The following is a 26,755-nucleotide window of genomic DNA, read 5'->3' as shown; positions in this document are numbered from 1 at the left end:
TCTCCTGTTGCCCCCCCCGCTCATGCCCCGTTTCTGTCTTCTGTTCCCCCCACCACCCGCTCATGCCCCGTGTCTGTCTCCTGTTCCCCCACCCCCCGCTCATGCCCCGTGTCTGTCTCCTGTTGCCCCCACTCATGCCCCGTGTTTGTCTCCTGTGCCCCTCCACTCTGCGCTCATGCCCCGTGTCTCTCTCCTGTTGCCCCCCACCCACCCGCTCATGCCCCGTGTCTGTCTCCTGTTGCACCCCAACCCCCGCTCATGCCCCGTGTCTGTCTCCTGTACCCCCCAGCCCCCGCTCATGCCCCGTGTCTGTCTCCTGTTCCCCCCACCCGCTCATGCCCCGTGTCTCTCTCCTGTTGCCCCCCAACCCCCGCTCATGCCCCGTGTCTGTCTCCTGTACCCCCCAGCCCCCGCTCATGCCCCGTGTCTGTCTCCTGTTCCCCCCACCCGCTCATGCCCCGTGTCTCTCTCCTGTTGCCCCCCGCTCATGCCCCGTGTCTGTATCCTGTTCGCCCCACCCGCTCATGCCCCGTGTCTCTCTCCTGTTGCCCCCCACCCCCCGCTCATGCCCTGTGTCTGTCTCCTGTACCCCCCACCCCCTGCTCATGCCCCGTGTCTCTCTCCTGTTGCCCCCCACCCCCTGCTCATGCCCCGTCTCTGTCTCCTGTATCCCCACCCCCCGCGCATGCCCCGTGTCTCTCTCCTGTTGCCCCCACCCGCCTGCTCATGCCCCGTGTCTGTCTCCTGTTGGCCCCCACCCCCCCGCTCATGCCCTGTGTCTGTCTCCTGTTCTCCCCACCCCCGCTCTTGCCCCGTATTTGTCTCCTGTTCTCCCCACCCCCCTGCTCATGCCCTGTGTCTGTCTCCTGTACCCCACCACCCCCCGCTCATGCCCTGTGTCTCTCTCCTGTTGCCCCCACCCCCTGCTCATGCCCCGTGTCTGTCTCCTGTATCCCCCACCCCCCGCTCATGCCCCGTGTCTCTCTCCTGTTGCCCCCCCCGCTCATGCCCCGTTTCTGTCTTCTGTTCCCCCCACCACCCGCTCATGCCCCGTGTCTGTCTCCTGTTCCCCCACCCCCCGCTCATGCCCCGTGTCTGTCTCCTGTTGCCCCCACTCATGCCCCGTGTTTGTCTCCTGTGCCCCTCCACTCTGCGCTCATGCCCCGTGTCTCTCTCCTGTTGCCCCCCACCCACCCGCTCATGCCCCGTGTCTGTCTCCTGTTGCACCCCACCCCCCCGCTCATGCCCCGTGTCTGTCTCCTGTTGACCCCCACCCCCCCGCTCATGCCCCGTGTCTGTCTCCTGTTCTCCCCACCCCCCGCTCATGCCCTGTGTCTGTCTCCTGTTGTCCCCCACCCCCTGCTCATGCCCTGTGTCTCCCGCATGTTCCCCCCACCCCCGCTCATGCCCCGTGTTTCCCTTGTGTTACCCCCCACCCCCCCACTCATGCCCCGTGTCTCCCTCGTTTTCCCCCATCCCCCGCTCATGCCCCTTGTCTCTCTCCTTTCCCCCCCACCCCCACTCATGTCCCGTGTGTGCCCTGTACCCCCCGCTCATGCCCCGTGTCTCCCTCGTGTTCCTCCCCACCCCCCGCTCATACCCCGTGTCTCCCTCATGTTCCTCCCCACCCGCTGCTCATGTCCCGTGTCTCCCTCGTGTTCCTCCCAACCCCCCGCTCATACCCCATGTCTACCTCATGTTCCTCCCCACCCGCTGCTCATGCCCCGTGTCTCTCTCGTGTTCCCCCACCACCGCTCATGCCCCGTGTTTCCTTCCTTTTCCCCCCACCCCCTGCTCATGCCCCGTTTGTACCCTGTTCCCTCTCACCACCCTCTCATGCCCATGTGTCTCCCCTGTTTCCCCCCACCCCCCGCTCATGCCCTGTTGTGTTCTTTATACACCCCGCCTTCCCGGCGTCTCGGTGTAGGAAGGAACATCTTTTTGTTTTTTTTTACCACCCGGCCTTCCCACTTTTGGGACATAAGATGTTAGTGGTCTTCATCTATTGAAAAGGATGTTATGGTGACGTTGCACTAATAAAAACCTTTAAAATTTCATTTAAAAAAATGTTACAGGGACGTTATGGTTAAGTTGCACTGATAAAAATCTATGAAATTCAATGAAAAAACTTTGTTAAAGGGACGTTATGGTTAAGTTGCGCTACTAAAAACCTATGAAATTCAGTGAAAAAACGTTGTCAAAGGGACGTTATGGTTCCAAGTAAAACTGAAAAACCCTTGAAATTCGCCAGTTATGGTAAGCTAACCAACCATAACTCGCGCCACCACCGTGCACTGCTAAGACTAACACCCAGGACATCAAAGATGACATCACAAATGTCATTGATGACATCACTGATGACATCACATGTCTGGCTCACTCTTTTTTCTTTTGCTGACATATCTAGGCCACATGGTTTTCTTCAGTAACAGTCAGAAACTAAAAATTTTATTTTATTTGTAGACATATCCTTCAAGTAGGTTCTTACAGTAATTCCCTTTGAGTCCAGTCACATCATATGAAAGATATACATACGGGAAGACACAAGCTTGAAAGACAGCAATCCTTTTTCTGCACAAAGATATTCAATAGACTTATGAGCACTTTCTGATAGTTCTGTTTTTTTTTTTTATGGCTGTACTTTCCCTTTATATGGTCATATTTGTATACATTGTACTCACACTACTTTCCTTAGGGTCCAATCACATCAAGTGATACATATACCTAGGGTAAATAGCAGCTTTGAAACAGAGCAATCATTTATTTGCATGAAAATAATCAGTTAAATTATGAATTGTTTCTGCTACTACTTGTGCTTTTTTGCTAACTTCACTTTCCCTGTATATACCCATATTGGTATGTGTTCTTGTGTCTTTATGTTTTGTCTATAGTAATGCAATTATGTAATACACTTGTTTTATTAGCTACTTATTGCATATTTCACAGTAGACAAAAATATATTAAGAAAACAATTATCATTTCATTATTCAACATATTAACATTACGAATATTATACCTTCATCTTGTACACTGCACACAATGGTATGTTTCTGTATGAGTAGCTTAGTATACTAGATAGAACCCCATAATAGAATGCTATTTACATCAATGCATCGTTCAATGCACTAATTAGGGTATGATATTTATTGCAATGATCCTTTACACTTGTTTCGCAACATTATAATAAGAATCCCTTGTACACATATTTCATGAAAAGTACATACACATGTGATGTCATCATTGATGTCATCAATGACATTTGTGATGTCATCTTTGATGTCCTGGGTGTTAGTCTTAGCAGTGCACGGTGGTGGCGCGAGTTATGGTTGCTTAGCTTACCATAACTGGCGAATTTCAAGGGTTTTTCGGTTTTACTTGGAACCATAACGTCCCTTTGACAAAGTTTGTTCACTGAATTTCATAGGTTTTTAGTAGCGCAACTTAACCATAATGTCCCTTTAACAAAATGTTTTTTCACTGAATATATATATATATATATATATATATATATATATATATATATATATATATATCGAAAAGCACAACAGAGTGAAAAAAACGCACTCCACCATGAGGTACTGCAGGTCCCAGAAATGACAAACTCGAATCATTGTAAAGACACAAGTTTAAATGATGATAAAAAAAGGCAAAAAAGCAAAACACACACAGCAAACAAAGCAGGACGCCAAGAATGGGTCCTGAACGATGCGTTTCGCGCTTCCCCTGAGCGCTTGGTCACGTTAGGGATCCAGAGTGAAAAACACAATACATATTGCACAGTAGTCCCTCTTCCATTTTGCCTGTTTCCACAAGTCAACCACTATGCCGTAAAAACCAGGGCAGCCATGTTAGACTGGAGTAAAGCTTAAAACATAACAATGATATGAACAATTAGATATGGCAGTATAATACATTGCACAGTAAAGTAATTCAAGAAACATGTTTAGAATGTCACAAAATAAGAGGTAAGCATAATACTGAAATATAAGTCCCATGATAAAAAAATAAAGGATTATGGATATGGATGCATACACACAAATATTTTTTTCTTGGAAATGAAAACATCACTTTCCGAAACATGCAGTCAATAGTTATAACATAAAGTGCAAGTGCGATATTATGTAAACATATTAACATATCAGTAGTATAAAGTCGAAGAAAACAATATATAGAATAACAATATAGATATGAAGCCAGTGGTGGCTTGTTAAAAATTAATGCATCACTATCAGAAAAATGTGACCATGGAATTAAAACATGTCTCTATAAATGGGCCATTAAAGTGCAAGTGCAATAGCAAAAGATCTGATGAGTGGGACAGCCCACAGTTACAGCATAAAGTGCAAGTGCATTTCTATGTAAACATACCGATTTAGCAGCAGTGGACAATCAACCAAAGTAGTTTGATACTCATGAAGTGCAAGTGCATTTCCATGTAAACATACCGACTTAGCAGCAATAGACAAGAGACCAAGCTTTTTTGGTACTCATAAAGTGCAAGTGCAAGTATTTTACAATAAAATTCCATATTGAAATACATATGGCTGCAAGCTAAGGTTGGAATAAAAACACTACATGCCCTAAATTCTTTAAAGATTAGTTATTTTTTTGTTGATCAAGTGCCCACACAGTCAAAAGCAAATATATGAAAACAATAAATCTACACAGTGCTCAGCCTTATAGAATAACAAGTAAGGAGAGAAGGCAAAAATTGGAAAGAAAGAAAGCAATATCCATAGAAAAGATATATTTAGAATAAACCTATATCAAAAATAATAATAGTTACGGTCCCTTAATTTATCAGAATGGCAAGACAGCCGTAAAACCAAAAAGAAAATGAGTCTGGTGCAATAACACAGATAATAAAATTAAAATAAACATAGCGTTTCCAGGCCAGAGCAGTATGTCTTATTAGTACCTAAGAGAAGCAATATTAGGTAACCAGAATCAGACAGACAAGAACAAGAACAACTGGAGCGAAAGGAACAAAGTATCAGATGCCCATAAAAGTATGCAACTCCTCATCCACGTTGTGACCATTGGGGTATTTAGTATCAAAGTCTAAAATTAACCTGTTTTCCAACTGTCTAAGTTTCAGGGTTCGGTCACCACCTCTCAAGTTAGTCGGGACATGGGCAACAGCAAAAAACGTAAGAAGGTGAACATCACTATCATGTTCCTGCCTGAAATGTTTGGCCATGGGGTACGCAGGGTCAAAATTCTTAATGGCTCTTAGGTGCTGCAAAATTCTGAGCTTCAATATACATGTAGAGGACACTACGTACCATTTTCGGCAGGGACACGCGAGGCATACACTACAAAAGGGGTATCACAGTTGATAAAATGTTTTAGCCTAAATTCAGTGCCTGTAATAGGATGTATAAAGGATTAGCAGGCAGTAGCGTGTGGGCAGGCCTTACATTTTTGGCACTTGGTAAACCCTTTTGGAAAACTTGGTAGCCAATCGGTCATGGTAGAGTTTTTTTGAACAGGGGATAAATAACTTGAAACCAGTCTGTCCTTCAGCGAAGGTGCTTGTTTGTAGGTCAGTATAGGGCACTTCGGCAGTATTGGACCAAGATCTTTGTCAAGCATGAGAATACGCCAATGTCTCATAATAATCTTCCGGACATCATAAGAAGCATTATTAAATGTGACAATAAGGCGGGGATCATCATGGTCCTTGTTCTTCTTATTGGTAGGACCATGCAATAGCTTTTCCCTCGAAAGTGCACGTGCTTTAACAAAGGCCATTTCTATAATCTTCTTTCGATAACCCTTTTGTAAAAAACCAACAGCAGCCAGACTGCAACACCGGTCAAATTCAAGGGTATCAGTTGCGCGGAAAGCGAATAAATTAACCATAGGGAATGCTATTCTTACAGGAAGGCGGATGACAACTTGTGGCATGCAGAGGGAGGCCTGTGTTGGTGGGTTTTTTGTAAAGGGATGTGTGAATGCCAACGTTATCAAGCCTCACATTAACATCCAAATATACAATCTCAGTGGAGCTATGACATTCAGTGAATTTCAGATTCATAGTATTGTTGTTAATGCTGTCCACAAAAGATGCCCATTCACTTTCATTTCCTTTCCAAATTAAAAAAAAAACATTGTCAATGTAACGCCACCAACCAATAATTTGTGTAGGGAAACTAGATGAAAATAAATCAGACAAAAAAGTAGCCTCCCCCCACCCCATAGTCAAATTAGTGTATGGGGGGCAAAGGTACTGCCCATAGCAGTACCTCTAACCTGATGATAAAAGAAACCCTCAAACAGAAAAAACATTGTTAGTTAAGCAAAACAGAAGCATATCCAAAATCATACAACTGTGCCCTAGAAAATTCAGAGATCGAGTGTCCAAAAAATATTTGCAAGCTGCCAACCCAGTGGTGTGATCAATGGAGGCATACAAAGAAATAACATCAAGAGTTGCCAACATTAGACCATCCTCCCAAGGTATATCAGTAATGTGACTCAGAAAGTCCTTAGTGTCCCGTAGATAAGAAGGTAACACTGAAACAAACGGGAACAGAGTCTCATCAATGAACTGGGCCATATGTTCAAGAAGGGAACCACATAAGGTGACAATCGGCCTGCCTGGCGGGTGAGTCAATGGCTTATGTGTCTTAGGCAGGAAGTATATAGTAGGGATGGTATGGCTGTCGGGAACAAGAAATTTGGCTAACTCATCCTCAATAAGGCCTTTATCCGCCCATTTGGTACATAGAGAAGTTATCTCCGACTGTATTTCTCCAAAGGGATTTTTTTGCAGCCTGGAATAACAGCACCGGTCCCGTAGTTGACGAATGGCTTCGGCCACATAACATTCCCTATCCTGAATGACAATATTAGAGCTTTTGTCGGCCGGTTTAATCACAATATTGGACAAATTCCATAGTTCACACTGGGCCGAGCGTTGTGGAATAGTCAAATTCTGTTTATGGTTGAAGGGTTTCTTCCTTAATTTGCGAAGATCACTGACGCAAAGATCCTGGAAAGCCTCAATACAGCCACCCACAGAGAATTGTGGATTGAACTTGGACTTGTTTTTCAGTTTGGTGCGTATATCCCAGTTGGGATCAATGTCAAAGTCAACAGGGTCGAAGGTTGAAGGATCAAATAATTCATTATTCAAACAAGCCAAGTCAGTCAGCATTGGGATATCAGAGATACATAGGTCAGTACGACCAGTACGGGACACAGATGGTTTGGCCTGCGGTGGATTAATGGAAAATAACTTTTTGAGTCTGACCTTGCGTAGAAATTTGTCAAAATCCAGACGTGACTCAACATAATCAAATGTCATGGTAGGACAGAAATTTAAGCCTAGTGAGAGTAATGATAAGTGCGGGCCCGTGAGTATGTGGGAAGACATGTTAACAATTTGATGGATTTTCATAGCTTCCATAGTTACTGTTTTACCCCAGAGCGCATTAACCTGCCCTGTTGATGTACATCGGAGCCGTTTCCCACAATGGCCTCGACGTTTTTTTTCCCCCTTTTGCCAATTTCTGGTTGTTTACTCTCCATCTTCCTCTTCCTCTGCTCTTGCCACGACATCTGCCTCTCTTTTGATTTTTTCCGTCTTTGCACAAAAGTCTCATTTTGTCTAAAAAATTTAAAATGACTGGTATTTCATCATTTTCTGAGATAGAAACATCAGACTCTGATGACATGGCCTCAGCATCGTCCGGTTGTTTTGGCAACGGTTGTGTGGTTGAGATTTTGCGCAATAAGTCAAATCGTTTGGCAAAGGTACAAATTTGTCCTGATTCATAGTCTGTTTTATCCCTAATAAACTTTCTATGTTTGCGCTGTTTAATTTCCTCTTCATAAACAATCAGATCTTCTTCAATTTTAGTTCACAGTTTCTTTCCCTCTTCAGTACTTGGAACATCAAGCAATTCAGATTAAAGTTTTTCAAGATGTTCAAGCACAGCAGCGCGGTCTAAATTGGCATACTTCACCAGGATCTTCAGAAATTGTGCAGAACAATGGGCCTCATTCCGAGGTTGGAGGTAAGGTACAAACCATGCCGGTAATGATTTACCGGCATGGATTTCCGCTCCATGCCATTCCGACCCTTCAGACCGTAAATTACGGCACCGTAAACAGCAATGCCATAATTTACGGTCATGGGTCGCGCGCGCACACCACCATGGCGTAATCAACGGCATGGCGTAAACCGGAGCTGATCGCAAGTAAGGAGCACACGTAAATAACGGTCTCCTTAAGGCCGTAAAGTACCTTACCGGCATGGAGTACATACAGGCATCTCAGAGAAGGAGTTAAGAACACTGAGCAGTGGTTTCCACAGCCACAGGTGCACACAATCAGCACAGGTGTAGCCAATGGAGTCTGGCACAGCACAAAATGAGCATACCCACACACCACACCCTCTCCCACACCAAGATGATACCAATAGTAGTGGCACAACTGGAGCTGGAGGCCTTGCTTGCAAGGCAGTAACAACAACAACCACAGCCCCAACCACAGAGGACACACAGGAGGAGACGGAGGGTGAGACAGGCCCAGCATGCACCACCAGTGCATCCACCGTTACCACGCCGGCAGCCCCCAATCCCTCGCATCTGAGCCACCTCCTTCAACCTAACACCACATCAGATCCACACCCTGTACCGGCTTGACCATGACACCATCACCACCATAGTGGACCTGATACATGACGACATAGTGAGTTTCATAGAATAAAGCTCTGCCATCCCCCCTCCACTGAAGGTAGTGACTGTGCTCCACTTCCTTGCCACAGGCACCTACCGGCACACAGTGGGGCACATGCATGGTATATCACAACCCTTATTTACCCGGATACTGAACCAAGTGCTGGATGCCCTCCTCAAGCACACAAGGGACTACATATACCAACCACGGACTCCCCAGGATGCAAATGTTGCCTTCCATGCACTGTGAGACATCAAATGACACCTGCGCAATGATCAATGTCCACTCCGTTTTACATTATGAACAACCAGTGTATTGAATAATTGTCATGAAACGTGTACAACAAAACCTCCACCACCCTCCCCCTCCCCCCAACTCCCAAACACACCCTCACTCCCCTCCCCCTCACCCACAACAACCCCAGAATAGTGCCATAAGGCCAACATAGGCCACATGTGTGTGCCAGCATGTTCAAGGCGTGCCCCCAGAGCCAGGGGGATCCATGTTGGGCCGGCGCAATGTACGCAATGAGCGTCGGAGCGAGCTGGTCTGGGTGGAGGAGCACTGTGACGGTGTGTCCTCCCGCTGGGGCTGTCGTGTGGGAGGTGCAGCCTCCAGGGCATCCGCGATGCGTCCCAGGACCGCACACAACCTATTGCTGCTGTCAGTGACCGCCTGACGCATCTGCCTTAGCTCATCCACCCACTCCACCCTGGCCTGGCGGGTGTCCTCCATGAACACATTGATGAGGTCCGTCAGCTGATGTGCACGTGGTTCATCAATGTATGTAGGTACATTCCTGGCGGGTCTTGGGCCTACCTGCCCTGGCATGGCCTCAACTGGTGGAATAGGTCCAGGATCTGCCGGAGCACTATGGCCAGGTGTTTCCTGCTCCACAGAGTCACTGCTTGATGGCAGGGGGACATTGGTGGGCTCCGGGGTGTGGACTGTGGGGTAAAAGTCCTCCTCAGTGGCACCACAGATCGATAAGGGGCTGTCCACATTCTCCTGGGTGGCCGTAGCTGCCAACTCCCCAGCAATGCTTGATTCTGCCGACCTTGGGGTGTCTAATGTGGCAGGTGCCGAGGCAGGGAGGGATTGTGGTGGTGCATCCTCCACTGGCGTTTGTGGTGCCTGGGTTGTTTTCTTATTCCGTGCTGGAATGCTCCGGGACCGGCCTCTGCACGTGGAGGTGGATGGACGGGTCGTCTGGGTATCCCCGCTGTCATGATCGGTGCCTGTGGGGGTAGAGGAGAGGGACAACATGAGTGATTGTATGATGCGCTAATTGCATAGATCGCTGCATTCACATTTCTGTAATTTGGGGTTTGTGGCCCTCTGGGCGTTGCAACAGTACTAGCACATATGAATGTGAATTGAATGTACGCATGTGTACGCATGTGTCGGAGTGACTCATCCTGCCATAGTAATGTGCAGTCTGGCTCACACACTGCCGAACCTGATGCACAATGTGCATGATGGAATGTGCAAGTTACTGCACTATGGCTGATGTGTGTTATGTACTTGCACTTGGCCCTTGATTGCGTTGCAGTTGACTCTGCATTAGTTGGATGGGGGGGTGGCTACATGACAAGGTGCCTTTTATGGCCCTTGGGGGAGTCTACATCATGCAATTGCCATTGGCAGTGTTGACTTTGGACACTCACCTCCATCGGCAGACGACGTTGCCCTGCACTCCATTTCACCGATGCCCTCTATGCATTCCGTGCCAATCATTGTGGCACATGTCTCCTCCCATGGCTCAAGTCGCACAGGGGAACTTGGGCCCCCTCCAGTCTGCATGGCCTGACTACTGTTGGCAGTGAGGAGTCCCCGCACCCGCACCCGCAAGTCATCCCACCGCTTGCGGCAGTCCTTGGAGGTGCGAGGGGTGGAGCCTACAGCGCTCACCCTTTGGGCGGTTTCTTCCCAGATGTTCTTTTTGCGGATAGTGGACTCCCTCCGCATGTCGGGGCTGAACACCACGTCAGCGTGTTCTGCCAGGTAGTCCACCATGACCTGGAGCTCATCAGGGCAGAATCGCTTCTTGCGGAGCCGGTCCGCAGACTTCTTAGGTGCTTTAGGCATAGTTCCTGGGTTCCTGATGCTTTCCCCAACTTCGAATTGCTCCCAAGGGTGCTGCCTGATGAGGATGGCAATGGATTGTGTTTTTAAAGATGGCCGCCACGCTCCTTCCCGTTCCTGTGCGATGACGTAATTTCCGGTTCCGTTGTTTTGCGGTGACCGTAATTTACGGGATCCGTATATTATGGTCCCCGTTATTTACTGTCGCTGCTGCTTCCATGGCGGTGTTGTAATGTACGTGTCGCAGCAGGCCGGTAGGGGTTTTTCGGGGGGTTTTGCGGCATGCCGCTAGGTACTTTTCCGGCATGGCGAAAAGCGCGTGTCCGCGAGGTCGGAATGGGACGCAATTAGCGGTCTGTCACCTTGCCGGAGTCGTACTTTCCGCCATGCCGGAAACGACCAGTACTTACCTCCAACCTCGGAATGAGGCCCAATGACTGCTGGCATATATATATGGACTAATGCCTACATTTGTCTGACATATCTTTTGACAACACAGAGTACATACATATTTTTGTTACATTTTACAACTATTTCCTTGACAAAGAGCAGACAGTTGACAATATAATTAATATATGGAAAAATAAATATGAGATTTGGTGTGACAATAAATAGTACGGTTGATACATTGTGTTAATGGTATCATTGATGGTATAAGTACCGTCTGAGACTACTCAGCTCATTTAAGAGGCAAATGAGCATGAAACATGTTGATTTCCTTTGTTGTGTATGTTCTTACCAGTTAAGTAATGAGAACATATGGTCTGGATGGTTGCCCAGAGCAATGGCAGATGCTATGATGCATTAAAAGCCTTCCAGCCATCACCTTTGCGTTTTATACAAGTCACCCTGAGTGGGACCGGTATGTCCAGAAGGGGGTCCCAAGCTTGCTGTGCATAGAGACCCAATCTACACTTCCCTAATGATTGCCAAAGACCCCAAAACATGTCTGGGGTGGTGTGTGTTCTGGTTCAAGAGGGGTGTGACATAGCAATTTCAGTTGGACTGCTCTTTTAGGGGTTTAACCAAGCCTGACATGCATATGGTCTTTCCTATTCTGTAATAGCATGGCAGGCTGCACATCGAAGGTCTGGCGTGTTGCCCAGAGCAATGCCAGAGGTTATGATTCATTGAAAACCTCACAGCCATCACCTTTGTGTTTTACACAAGTCACACCGAGTGGAAAACGTATGCTCAGAAGTGGGTCCTGAGTTTGAGCCCCAAGCTAAATGTCCCTAGTCATGGCCAATGAGACCAAAACATGTCTGGGGATGTTTCTGGTCTGGTTCAACAGGTGTGTGGCACAGCAGTTTCAACTGCACTTCCCTTTTAGGGGTTGGCACCAAGACGGACTTGTACATGGTCTTTCCCATTCTGCAATGGCATTGCATTCAAAACATTCCAGACATCACCTTTCTATTTTGGTTATTACAATGACCACCACTAAATAGGAAATACCATGTGATATTTGTAACAATTTATTGGGTGACCACTCTCAACACGGGGCGTTCCTTCCCTCTCCAATCAAGGTGCTGCGCATTAAAACCCTTAACAGTTTGAGACTTGGTCGGGTTTCCAACCTATATTAAACCACTCATCTTCTACCCCCTGTGCTGCAATAAGCCAGGAACAAGGTTGGTGCATAGAAGTAGGAAAATATATTTAGTTAGGTTACGCAGTTGATAGTAGATACACCACAATAACACAACCCACCAACACTGTGGCACAACACAATAATAACAGCACCTGAACAATTTTCTAACGTTATTAGATGGACATGTATTTCTTAAAAGACTTTCAAATGCAACAACAAAACACAGGTTGAATTATACATTAGATCACACTTGTTTCTGCACATTAACCCATAGGAAACTTTAAAAACACACCATCATTACTTCTGTCAACAAAATTCTATTTTCTCCCAGCACCTTCCGCCCCCTGTTCATCAGTTATCTGTGACACCACACATTTAAAGGCATGGTTTGGGGAGTGGGAGTACATTGGCAATTTCATTTGGCTTTTTAATTTGAAAGGAAGGGTTTTAGAAATGAAATCTATGAAAAAATGTGTTTGGAACAGAACACATTTAATTGAAAGGCAGAGTTTGGGGATTCTTGTTTTGGAACGAATGGGAAAATTCTATTGTGAACACAATACATTCAATTGAAAGGCAGGGTTTTGGGATTCTTGTTTTGGAATTAATTGGAACATTTGATTGTGAACACAATACATTCAAATGAAAGGAAGGGTTTTGGGTATTCTGGTTTTCGAACCAGGGACACCCCTCTTCTGTAAGGAAGTCAGGGGTTACAGGAAAATAGGGTCACCCAATTACTTTATCAGCTAGACTAACTGTAACACCAACAATTTAATGGAAAGGATTAAGGCAGGTAGTTTCCCCCACACAATGGATAGCTTTGGGATAGATCTACTTGCACAAGATATTTCTGTTCTTAGCTCAGGAGGCCAGCCAGAATTTAGGACCCTCTTTTGGTAACAGCTCACACCTCATGCTCCCAGTTTTCCAAGCAAAAGTCCACAGCAAGTGTCCAAGTGTCTCCTTTTCTCTCTCTCTGTCTACCTTTTGCCTTTGTTTTTCCATCCTTGTCTGTCTATCTTTCCGCTCTCCCAGGGAACTGCCATTACATAGTACTTATGACACATCCACATTATGAATATTCTCATGTATTGGATTGGACATTATTTTTCTCCCACTTCTCCAGAGCCCCCTTCTGACAGCCAATAGGGCAAGGGGTTTAGGAGGAATAGATTATGGATATTTAGGGGAGAAGAGAAATGCATCTTTTTAAAATGACATTTAAAGTCACATTTTGTCTCTCAGAAGTCACACAGGACAACTTTCTCTACGTTATAGATAACTACAATACTATATATATATTTGGATTCAATGATGTCTGCCAGTTCTGGGGACATTACTTTGATCACGACAGGACCTTCCTGGGGGAGTCATTTTTTGTGGTTCACTCATACACCCAAATAGTTATGACCATCAAACTTTACAGAACCATCATTAATTCTGCTTTCTATCACCTCATCGACTTTTAGATTTCGCTGATGTATGAGTAGCCAGAATCACAATTTTCTTATTAACTTAAATTCTACACATCACATAAAATTGATATTTACATAGGACTGACAGACGTTTGGCAATCTTCGAAATGAGTCCTGAATTAACTCATTACGACACACAGTTCTCCTGTTATTAATGAAATGGTGTCCCATGTTATTTAAATGGCAATACATTAATATGGGCCATCCTTGAGTTTCCATTTCTCAAAACCCAGGCAGTTTCATTTTCTCCAAAGTCACATGTCATGGACATCTGCTTATCCATTTTATCTGTTCATGTAACAGTCTTTAAAGTTCTATTACCATTCTCTGTTTGAAGTGTGAGGCACTTTATTGGGGCCATGTCAGTCCTGAAAGGCCAGACCTGTCTTTCCTTACATCTGACCCTTTCACATTTTTTACTGAAAAAGGTGCATTTTTCAGTATTCTGCTGAAACAGACCTGAATTCCTGGTAGGCCTCAGCCAAAGGTCTCTGGAGACAGGGATCCAGTTACACAGCCCAGCAGTCCAATTGGGAGAGCTGCAAAAGCAAGCTGCATGTGTCATTCTAAAGAAATGGCATTTTAAATCAAAAAGAGGTGTTTTACATGTAACAGTTTACATGTAATCTGGGCTTTCTGTCCATGTGTAATACATTACTTTAGTCTAATAGTTGCAAAAATATGAGTATCCCTTCTGTATTGTCCACACATGCCCTTTTTTTTACTTTCATTTTTTATTGACATTTTAACAATCAACTTAAGGACCACAGTTACATGTCATTTCAAAACATTGCCGCACCCCTTAAACAACAGATCCCTCCCCCATATCAAACTAACAGAGGTGTTTCCTTTTGCAGTTGATGCTAGCAGTTCAGTAATTTTTCGTATTGGACTCTCTTTTCTGGGATATTATTCCCAGTCTTTGGATTCACGCTTGGCCTATCGCCGTTCTAGGCATGGTCTGTTGTAGCCTTGGTCCCATCAGAAGCCATTTTCCCCTCTTTGATCACTCAGACCCGCCCCTTCCCTCTCCCGGGTACTCTGTTTCCTTCTACTCGCCACTTCTTTGCACCCTCTTACCCCCCTATCTTGAAAGATCAGAATCATCCCTCCAGTAGTGCACGTCCCATCCCCATTTCTGCTGACCTCGTCCCAGGCTGCCGTGAACATCCCCACCTCATCGTTCACCCTCACTGTTAGTTTGTCCATCAGAAACTTGTTTCTCAATTTGTTCAACTAATCATTCTTGCTAGGGATGCTTGCATGTTTCCACTTTTGGGCCAAAGTGATATTTTGAGAGGGTCTCTTTGCCATCTCTGAAGTACCTTGAAATGATGTTCCATATCGGCCGTAAAGAGATTCCCATGAAATGCTATCTTATATATCTTGCTCTACACCTCCTCTGTAAATTCCTCCCCTGCTAGCTCATTCCAGTATCATTGCAACCCTTGACTATCTTTTTTGTTGCTCCCCTTGACTATCTTTTTTCTTGCTGTTGTTCATAACCTTGTACAGGTTGGACACCATCCCTTTCCGCGTGTTGGTTGAGTCTAATACTTTCTCGAATGGAGTTAGTGGCCTCTTGAAATTCACTCACCACTTTCGATCATTCAAGATTCCTTTCAGCCGTAGATACTCAAATACTGTAATTTTACCTACTCCCATAAACTCTACCACTGCCTAAAATGGTTGGAACTCCCCCTCTTGAAAAAACTGTATCGCCCTTTCCAGCCCTGTCTCAGACCAATCTTGGAAATTACTGAACTCCCTGTCTTCCAATCTGAAAACCGGATCCCGGATGAGACCATTGTAGAGGGCCATGTCAACAGGTTATCTTTATATTTACCCCCCTCCACAGTGACCACAACACCCATAGGGTGGGATGGTCAGTAGCCTACTCGGTGTGTCCTTAAGTGGGGCCCATAGCAGATCCCTCACTTTGACCGGGTATGTGTCCATGTGCTCTAAGTAGGTTCAGTATGTACCTAGCTCATCCCGCATATGTTCCTGTAGAACCCTAAACTAGGCCGCTTTGTGGTGTAGTCAGAAGTCTGGAAGGCCAAAGCCCCCTTCCTCCCTAGGGAGAGTAAGAGTGGATTGCTTGGTCCTTGGGGTCTTGCCCTGCCATATGAAATTTTGCATGGCTAACTGGAGTTCTCTAAAGGTCGATTCCGGTATCTTTGTGGAGAGGGCAATTAACAAATACAGCTGTCTCGGCAGGATGTTCATCTTAACTGCCATCATACGGCCATACCATGATAGTATCATGTTGCCCCACCTATTCATATTTGCTTTGATGGCGGTCAGCAGTGGGTCAAAGTTGGATGTTGCCAATGAGACCAGGACTCTGGTCACTTGTACTCCCAGGTATTGGATTGCTACTTTTATGATGTTAAAACCGAAGTAGCTATTCACTGGGCCTAAAACCTGGTCGGCCAGTCAGAGGGGCATAAGCATAGATTTAGCTTCATTTATTTTTAAGCCTGAGAAGACTCTGAAAGTGTCAATTAGTGAGAGCAGGACCTGAAGTGTTGACGGGGCATCAACAAGGTACCCCACGATATTGGCTGCGAATAGGGAGAGTTTGAATTTGACCTGCCGCCTTTGAATTCATTGTATTCCTGAGTGTGTCCTCACGGCTATCGCCAGGGGTTCCATCGTGAGGGAATATATTAAAGGAGTAGGGGCATGCCTGTCTCGACCCCCTTGTAAACCTGAAAGGGGCCGACAGCTCCCCATTCACCTGCACTCTCACCCTGAGTGCCCTATACAGCGCTCCGATCCACTGTTTCATGTGTTCCCCAAATCCCATTTTCTGTAGGAGAACCACCATGTACATCCGTTCCACCTTGTCTAAGGCTTTCTCTGAATCAAGAGAAAGCAGGCTAGCATTGAGATCCGACCTCTGTGAGTAGTACATTAGGTCAATGGTCTTCCGGATGTTATCTGACCCCTTGGTGCACTAATAAAACCAAGCTGGTCTCTGTGGATCAGGGTAGGCATAATCCCTTCCATTCTCTTACCGAGCACCTTCGCCAGGATTTTGACATTCGTGTTCAAAAGGGATATTGGGCGGTAGGAGGAGCACTCTGTTGGGTCCTTACCCTCTTTTGGCAACACCACTATAATGGCTCCCATCATTGTCCCGGGTAGAATGTCGCCCGCGGGAATTGCATTAAACACCCTAGCTAGGTGGAGGGCCAGGGTGGACCGATATAGCTTAAATAATTTCACTGAGAACCCGTCCTCCCCCGGTATTGTACCTTCCTTCATCGCCTTTATTGCCTGTACAATTTCTTCCTCTGTTACCGGGACCTCAAGTCTTTTGCCACTTTCCTGCATCAAGCCTGGTATGGGTAGATTTGTTGGAAAGTCTTCTATCAGGGCCTCATCCCCATTGAATTCTTATTTGTACAGCTGTTCATAGTATTGCTTAAAGGCTCACCCTATACCTGAGGTGTCATAAAGAAGTGTCCCCACTTTGCATTTCATGGCTTTAACCATTTTACTCTTCTGGCCCTCCCTCAGTTTCCATGCCAGTATCCTATCCACTCTATCCCCTTTTTCATAGTATTTTTGTTTGAGGAATAGGAGACTCTTTTCGGTCTTGCTCAACAATAGTTCCCTCATTTGGGTCTTATACTGTTCTAAGGCCCCTACTTGATCTGGGGTGACAGAACCACTGGCTATCCGTCCCGGTTGTATTTGCATTATTTTTTCTCATAGGGCCTTTTCCTGGCTTTCCCTTTCCCTTTTTTTTGGGCCCCTACTTAAATGAGGACGCTGCGTATGGTGGCCTTGAATGCGTCCCATGGGATGCGCGGACTGACCTCCCCATTATCGTTCAATTCAAAATATTCCACTATACTTTCCAATACCATTTGAGCAATTACCTTCAAAAGGGCATTGTTACATTTCCACCTTCCTTTCCTCATCTGCGACCCTAAACCCCCGCAGTGTGACTCGCACTAGGTCATGATCAGACCAAGATACCTGGTCAACCCGTGGGTCCTGTGTATGGGCGAGTAGGCACTATCCCCTAGGATATAATCGATCCTTGAAAATGTTTCATGGATTTTAGAGTAGTATGTATATGGGAGTTCCACCCAGGCCAAGCTAGCGAGCGTATCCACTAGGCCCAGATCAAGGTTGATTCTGCGGAAGCTCTGCAATGTGGATTCATCTGCTGCTGAGGTTGTATGTGGTAACATTCTTTTCCTATCTCTAAACAGGTGTAATACCATATTGAAATCTCCTGCCACTATTAGAGTGCCCTCTATGAACATCCTCAAATTGTCCCTGACCCCCTCCCAGAAAGGCACTTGACCTTCGTGCCGGCCGTAGATCACTCTCAGTGTGAGGGGAGTCCCCAGTAACTTCCCTCTTATAAACAAATATCATCCCTTTGGGTCCCTGACCCTGGCCTCTGTCTTGAAGCCCAGGTCGCTCTCCAAAACAATTGCCAATCTTTTTGGTCTTATAAGAGGCATGATACACTTCCCCTATCCCTCCACCTCGAAAGCTCAGTTCCTTTCCCCTTGCCCAGTGAGTCTCCTGGAGAAAAAGCAGGTCTAGTTTAGCTCGCCTGAATTCTCAACTTAAGAGGGATCTCTTTGTCGGAGTGTTCATTCCCCTGACGTTTAGAGAGCCTATCTCCGAAACGGGCAATAGATCAGCCATTGAAATGTTTGAGTGTCTCTCTCTCTCTCCCCAACAACCTTCTGCATCCCTGAGATGTCCCCATCTCCAATTTCATTGCACCATTACCCTATAGCGAGGGCCTGCTGTATACTTGGAAGCACCAACACCCTTTCCTCCCGCCCAACATCAGGCCCCCTCCTCACTCCCCCTTCCCCAGATGAAGCCTATCTCCAACTGCCCCGCCTTCCCCATTACCAAACCCTGACCCCGTCCCCCCTTACTCCCCCTCTACATTCCCCCAGTACCCAGCAAAAAAGTTCAACCATTCCTGGTACTTGATTGGACCACCAGATCACCCACCTCCTCTGGGCACATCCTTATTTGCACTGTGTTAAGACGGATTTCTGAACTCTGACCTGGTGGGCAGAGGTTCAGAAGCCCAGCTTAGTTTCTTGGAACAGGGCACCCTTCTGGACAAGCTAGACCAATCAAGGTAGCATTGGCGGCAGACAAGACTAGTTCTCAGGAGGGGTGAGGGTGACTGAAAGACCTCAATGAGCACACAGAGTAAAGGACACTTACAAATCACTCCCAGTCAGGTGTATATATATTAAAAATACAAATAGATTTATTTCAAGGCCTTTGAGTTTCAATACACAAATAAAATCACAGTAATAATTCTAAGCCAACACAATCCTATCAGTATACATATATACAAGACCAATGGGGTCTAAAGGGTTAACGCACGAAATGGGTCCACAATCCACAACCTAAAAGGGGTAGGACGCAGGCAGTGCAATAGTCTTTAGTCCTTTCTGAATCAAACACAATCCTAACTGAAAGGCAGTCCAATCCCTAAGAAGAGTGGCGACTATTGCTCAAATGCAGATGGGTAAAACGGGGTCTCTTAAAGGGTCTGTAGCAGCTCAGGAAGGTGGGCGAGGTGATGCAGAATAAGTTCCCACTATTCGTGGAGGGTCTCGCCAACAGGGCAGGACAGGTTCCAGAGTTCCGGAATAGTTTGCAAGTTCGGACTAGCAGTGGAAAAGAGAGGAGCCCTCAGGGGCCACTTGTGCGTAAAAATGAATGGATGTGCTAGGGGCCACCGGTCAGGGTTGCAATTACTCACTGACCCCCGGCGCACTCCGGACCAAACTTCGGCAGTCGAGTCCACTTCGGTTGCACGTTCAAATGCGGCAATCTTGCATATCTATGGCTTTCAGCGACGAAGTTACAGCGTTCATTCCCAAATGGACAACGGCAATTTCTCCACTCCTGATGGATGGATCAGGCCAGTTCCGCTGTAGCAGGCTTCAGGGCACAGGGGGGCACAGCTGCATTGGGTTTGCAAAGTTCGTCACCATGGCTGGGCGACACAGTAACCGCATGTACTCCGGTTCAAGCGCTCTCTCTTTACTCCAGACCTGGGAATGCCAAGTGTACAAAATTCAGTGTGAGAGTGCCGAGAGCAAAGAGCTTACAGAGAACCAAGTTTCAAGGGCCTCCTCGAAACGGTGGCGGTATCAGGGCAAAGGTCCTGCTCAAGCTGGTCAGCCCACTGGTTGGCCCAGGGACACTTCCGAAAAAAAAAAAAAGGCTTACTTGCAGGTTTTGATGAAGGTGCCGAGAATAGTTGGTCCCACTATTCCAATGGGTCGAAGCATCTTCCTAAGACAATCAGATGCAGAGGGGTCCAGCGGAACGACAGCGGGCTCAGTATGCCAAACCTTCCAGCGGGTCACCAGAGGTTCCTCGATTCGGCTTCTTAGTTTCAGGATACTTGGATTCTATCCTTCATTCAGTGAGAACACCAGAGATTGACATGGTATGGGTGTTTGGAGCCTTCTTGTATCCAAAATCTCCTTCGCGCCAAAATGAAGAGGATCCAATGGGAGATTTTCTCACATACAGGCATACCATACATGAACCAATCATGGAACATGGTGGTCCCAGGCATTCACAGCACACCCGACTCTCTGGCACCCATGATGTGTATTGGAACTAGACAGTCCAGCCCACATGCTGGAAGCACACACAGAAGGGATGCAGAAGCCCGGAAAAGCTTGGTATTTCGCGGGAGAATGCATGCCCAAATAAGGACTGACCCAGGTCGCTCGACCTGGTTAAGGTGAAGGGGCAAGATGGCCAAAGGACAGGACAAAGAACCTCGTAGCATGGCCATTTTGGAGCCAGGCCACCTATTTGTGCCAAACGTGGTTTTCGCGGTTTATCTGGCAGGAAAGGGTTACAAATACATGAAAAGATAAGCTGCCACCAGCCCTATCCAAGGGACATCTGCACTTGTCCTAAAAAATCCTTCGAGAGTAACTAGGGCCTTTAGGAATGACAGGAAGACCCAAGTGCCCCGTACCGTAAGATATATTGTACACTAGCAACATGTTGCAGAACAGTTTCAACATGGACAAGGATTAAGGGAAACAAAGTCTTCCAGTACTAACTGTCTTTAAGGGCATGTCAGTTTCCCCATTAAAAAAAGGGAGTGAAGCAGAAGGCTGTGCTCCTCTGGCAAAGCCAGATTATGGTGTTTAAACAAAGCAAAAAGTTGGGGGGGTTCACAACTGGAGGGAAAATTACACATGGAATGGAAATCTTTCCTAAGACACTGGTTGGGTAGAGCCCCCCCCTGTTTTTCTCCCCCGCTCCAGCTAACACCCCTTTCCCCCCACCCCCTCCTCCCCTGTTCCCCCCTAATGCTTGTCCCATTGTTAACCTATCACTCCACGGATCACCCCCCCCATACTTGCTGTGGAGGGGGATGTGCACCAGCGCCTGAATCAAGTGCTGTCCTAATTTCCATTGTACAGTCTGTGTCCTTCTTTAATCCTTGGAACCTCCTGGGTCGCCATTGTGGGGAGCCGATGGGGTGTTTAGTTTCTTAAACTTCCTCCATCCAGAGTTCTTCTCCTGTCCTTCGTGCCCACTTTTCCTTATTGCCGCTTCCCCAGTAGGCCGTTTCTGCTCCTCTCCAGTGTCCACATACTCTTGGGCCGCTCCTTTGATGTCGTCTTCGGTGACCAGACGTGATCGCTGGCCCATGTATTCGAATGAAAGCAAGAAGGGGTACCCCCATCGGTATCGGATTCCCCTCTCCCATATACATTGTGTCAGTGGGCCGCACATCCGTAGTCTGGCCAAGGTGAATGCTGAAAGGTCCTGGAAGATCTTTTTTGTTGCGTTGTTGTATGTGATGGTATTTGCTTTCATCGCTTCCTCCGAGACTTTCACTTTTTCAGCATAATAGTAAAAGCAGACGAGAATGGAATGCAGACCCTTTCCTCGTCCTTCTTTTCCAGGGCTCTGAATCCAGTGTCCATCTGTGCTTCCAAGAAATCGACCGATGTTTGGTTGGCCTCCAGTACCCGGAGCCGGTCCTCTACTTGCGCCTATGCCCAATGTCTGCTTGCATTTCACTTATTTCCTGTAGTATCGTTGCAATGTCCCTTTTCGTGGTCAATGAGTCCTCCACCTGTGCCACTGTTCGATCTGCCATATTGTCCGAGTCAGGGCTGTTTCTGTTGTCCGTGGATTTCTGTTCCTTGGAGTATTTCCCTCCAGCTTATTCAACTCCGTCTTCCCAGTTATTGATGCCTTTTCTGTGTATGAGCCGGCTGCGAGGGGGGGTGTACCTTTCCACCCCTCTCATTGATGGAAAAGTTATTTTCTGCCACCGCTCTCCCCATTGGGTGTGAGATATCTCATAGTTTGGCCCCTCCCCAAGGTGGGCACATGCCCCATGTGGGGTTCCTGGGGGCCCTCACCTTTGGTTGGTCCTTTTTATGTTATTGGGGACCCATGGGGCAAGTAGGGGTCCACTCCAACTCTTCCTCATCAGACCGTCCTCTCTTTCTTTCCTTGACCATGGAATAGGTGACCGAACCCAATGGGGCTCGTGGGCTTGGTCCCCCACGTGATGTGCACACAGCCCAAATAGGACCCCAGGCCCTCGCCTGCTTTGGCTCTCCCCATTCAGATACTCTGTGCTGAATGGGGCTCCCCCTGGCTTGGTTGTGGGGGTCAGGCCCGCAGGGTTTACTGAGGTCCCCTTCGTCTAATGGCACTTTTCCTGTTCCTCTCCAATCTTATTCACCTTGACCAATCTACTTGACTGGTCAAGTTAGGTTTTCTCCCCTGCCTTCTCCCTTCTTTGTATTTGTACTGTCTAGGTCGTTTGCAAAGTCCCACTGGGATGTTGTTCCCTGGTGCTATATGGGGGACAATGTTGAGTTACTCCCTGGTGCCCCAACTGGACTCCCCGGCAAGTGTCACTCCCCAGCCAATATGCACAGGTCGTAGGGTCACAGTCTCTGCAGGACCGACCAGGGGGAGTCAGCCAGCTAGAGACCTAAGCTTTGTATCTTGGTTCTCTGCCCCACTCCTCTCCTTGATCTGCCTTGTGCGCTGCTACCAGCCCTTTAGCTACTACTCTCCACCAAGATTAGCTTCACTGTTCGGTGGTATATCCTTGCCCATTTGCAGAGCCTCTAGCATATGCTGTTGTGTCTGCCTGTTGGGCCCCTCCTTCATGAACCACACTGTATCTCTCTCGGACCCCACTCTTCCAGGCACTCTGTGTCTTTGGTTTCAGCCCTCTGCCTCCTCCCACACGGGCCACTATCCCCTCCGCCCTTGGGGTGTTCACAATATGTGGCAACTGGGTGGTTCAGATGTATCTCGCAGAAATCCTTTCACGTCCCAAACAGTGCATTGAATCACCTCCTGCATCCCTTCTGATTCAATGGGCACACAGCCCAGCTGCTTAGCATTCTGCTCTGCTCTATTCTCGGGACCCGAGGTAGTCCTCCCTCTCTCTCTGGGTCCTGCGAACCTCTGTGTTACACATGGTGGAAAGGAGACTGGGGGGTAGCGGGCCCAGGTTCTCCTGCTCTAATGTAAACGGTGCTGTGGACCCAGTGGGGCCCCCCGGGATCACTGTTTACCGTTGAGGCGTTCCCACTCCGAGGCGGCTTGGCAGGGCTCTCATCTCTGTGGTAGTACATATCCGCTGTGTTCCCCTCAGAGACCGCCGGTATCACCGTCCTCCAGGCAACCACACAAACAACGCCACCAGTGTCCCTCCAACTCTCGTTTGGAATCTCCTTTTCTGTCTGGAGGGGTCGGGAGACATGGGGAAGCCGGTGCACCAGTCACCACTTCATTGCTGTTCTCCAAACAGCGCTGTTGCACCCACTGTTGGCCTCGGTCCTAGTCTCTCATGAGCACACTTTCTAGAGCCGCCCACCATGGCCGCCGTTCACCACCTATGCTATCTCTGGGAGTTTTATCCTCTATCCCGGAAGTCAAAGATATCAGGATCGGACCAGCAGCGCCTTTTCACTTCGGCCACCACATGGGGGTGGGGGTTACACGTCTGTTCAGGGGCAATTTGGGGGGGCTCAACCAAATTTTCAGCCCGTGCGGTGAGGTGCTAAACAAAGAGATGTTACATTGTCTGCGTCCGCTGGTGGCCACCACCCATGGGCCATTATTTAGCATCGGAAACCCTTGTCCATTTTAAAACTCCAAGTAGGCCTTTCCACTTAAATGTCAGTTTATATTTTGGAAAGTAATTTTTTTCTGTTTGTGTTAAATGAAATGTGTCACTTGGCTACACTTGTAGATATAAGTCCCAACCTCGCTTAGATTTCTAGATCACAGTCTTGTATTACTTTAGAAATCAATGTAACATGCTGCTGTTTGTCTTCCGCAGTCAAAATGTGCCTTTTCCTAGTTTACATGAAGTCAGCATCTTCAGCACTACATGTCTTTTTGGAATCCATTGGACATATTTAGCAATATTATAGTTCTCAGACACACGCTCCTTCACCTTAGTGCCTTCCCATTTTGGTAACGTCGAGTGAGGCCCTTTTCTTTTGCATTTACTAGGCCTCATGTTGGAAAATAAGTGTTTTGGGCTGGGCTGCATGTTCCATTGGGTCTCATCCATCAGCCAGCTTTAATCTCACAGTAGTGGCCTTGCATGGCTTCTCAGTTCATATCATTCTCGTGCTGAATTTACACCCCACAGATCACATCATTAAACAATTCCATAGGTGATTTGTGCAGCACAAGGCAAACCTGTATTGTTTCTTGGCATAAAGGCTGGAGTTATTTTCCAAGTCAGTGGTGCTCATTTTTTGATTTTAGATGAAATAACAGGCCCTCCCTGGCTGCATTCGAACCTGTGATTTATAGACTGCACACAGATACCTCTAGCTGGCCCATTAACCCGATAATTTATCTTATTGGAGCATTGGGAACTGAAAAGTATACAAAATTCCCTTTGTGATCCTTGATTCACCTTTCCTCAGCTGCCTTTCAATTCACTTAATGTGTTGATTTGCAGGTAGGTTTGCTGATAATCAAGGACAGTCACAAACGTTAACACATCTTTTGAACATTGTAGAACCTTTTTGAGGTATGTTTGAGTGGCAATCAAACTTATTTCCAGGAGGTTTGCCCATGCTTAGTTCTTAATCCTCATATATCGGGGCTATTAGGATATTTGGAATGGACAGGATAGGGGACCAGAAAGTATGAATCCCCAACCCTAAAAGACAACGACTTTGAAAGAAGGCACACTTCCCCTCTCTAACCCTGCCCTTACATCTCTTCGGCAGGTGGTCCCTTCACGTGACATCACTTTAGGCTCTGTCAAAGTGTGTGCCATGAGCACCAAGATCTCCCTAGTATTGGGACGCTACCTTTGACCCAGCTGAAAGGGACATTATAATAAAAGTGGCACCTGTTCCAAAAAGGATTCTGGTGAGAGTGGGGGAGTGCAATGTGTGCCTGGGCAATTTATCCTTGGTGTAAAATGCAATCCCATACACCCCATTGGCCTGGAGGTAGGATAAGCATGCTTAGCCCACAACAAATTGCTGCTTATTTACATTTACTTTTCAAATACAACCTACAACAAAGCTCTCAAGTAGCCACTGTTATGGTTGAGATGTTCTGCAAGTCAGAGCCCCCATCACGTCATGATGTCTGTGTTGCTTTGCAGTATTTGCAGCTTTATAGTTCTATCTATGAACGCAGGGCTACAAGTACCATAATGCCAATACCAGACTTATCCCCCCATTCCTGGCCAGGGACAATGTAAGATGTTTGCAATGTTTCCTTTCAATTACTTCTATGCAAAGTTGCTCTTTTTTTAACCTTTAAAGCCCGTTTTTATTAAACTAAACCCTTTACCATCTAAAAAATGCATTAGATGCTTTTTTTAGATGCTTTTTTTAAAGATGGTTTGGCTGTCGATGCTTTGGTTGTCGATGAAATGACCGGATACCACTGTTTTTTATAACTCGCTTAACAAATGAATTTGGTTTCTAAGCGCAGATCCATGATTCAAACCTCTGTTGCTCTGCGGTTTTGCTACCAAGACCATCTCTTTGTTCCTGTGCTATTCTCCCTTATGAAAAGGTTGCGGATGATACATTAGAGCAGGAATCTGCAACCTTTGGCTCTCCAGGTGTTTTGGACTACAACTCCCATCAGTCCTAGCCAGCATAGTCAATGGTGAGGGGTCATGGCATTTGTTGTCCAAAACATCTGGAGAGCCACAGGATGCAGACTCCTGCAGTAGAGGAAGCTTGCACACTGGAGTTCACACCATAGGCCTTGGCAGTCACAGTGCCAACTTTGCTGGAAGTGATGTCACCAACCTCTGGTGTTATATTGACTGCTGGTTAAGATTCATTCTAAACCTTCCAGCTATCGCCTCTTTGTTTTTGCTGATGTCAGGCTGTGACATCTTCTGCTTGTAATCTGATGTATTCCCCTTCTCTATTATTTATTATTATTATTATTATTATTATTATTATTATTATTATTATTATACATGATCCCCCACTAGGAATGTATTAAACAGGTAGTATAATACAGGCAACTAAAGCTCAGCTGTTCAGATACTGACTACACAGCGAGGGCATAGAAAGATGTCGGGTGCCAGCGCCTCTACATTTCACCAATGCAGATCTGTAAATGGTGGTGGACAAAATGATGTCAGTAGAGGCTCACTTACTCAGGGTAGATACTAATTAATACAGAGGAAAGGAGAAAAGGTCTATGTGGACAACAGTAGTGCAAAGACTGTAGGGGAGTTTTTGTGCTTCTGCCCTCTAAATGGTTAGGACAGAGGCACAGAGCACCCCAGCCAAGGTTTTCTATATGGTAGCTGTTAGGAAATATGTCCTTTAGGTGCAATTTCCCCTCCATTTGTGAACCCCCCACACCTTTTGCTTTTGTT

This window comes from Ambystoma mexicanum, chromosome 3q (assembly GCF_040938575.1).
Source record: "Ambystoma mexicanum isolate Mex_15411 chromosome 3q, UKY_AmexF1_1, whole genome shotgun sequence".
NCBI lineage: Eukaryota > Metazoa > Chordata > Amphibia > Caudata > Ambystomatidae > Ambystoma > Ambystoma mexicanum.
This window is presented reverse-complemented; position numbering follows the sequence as displayed.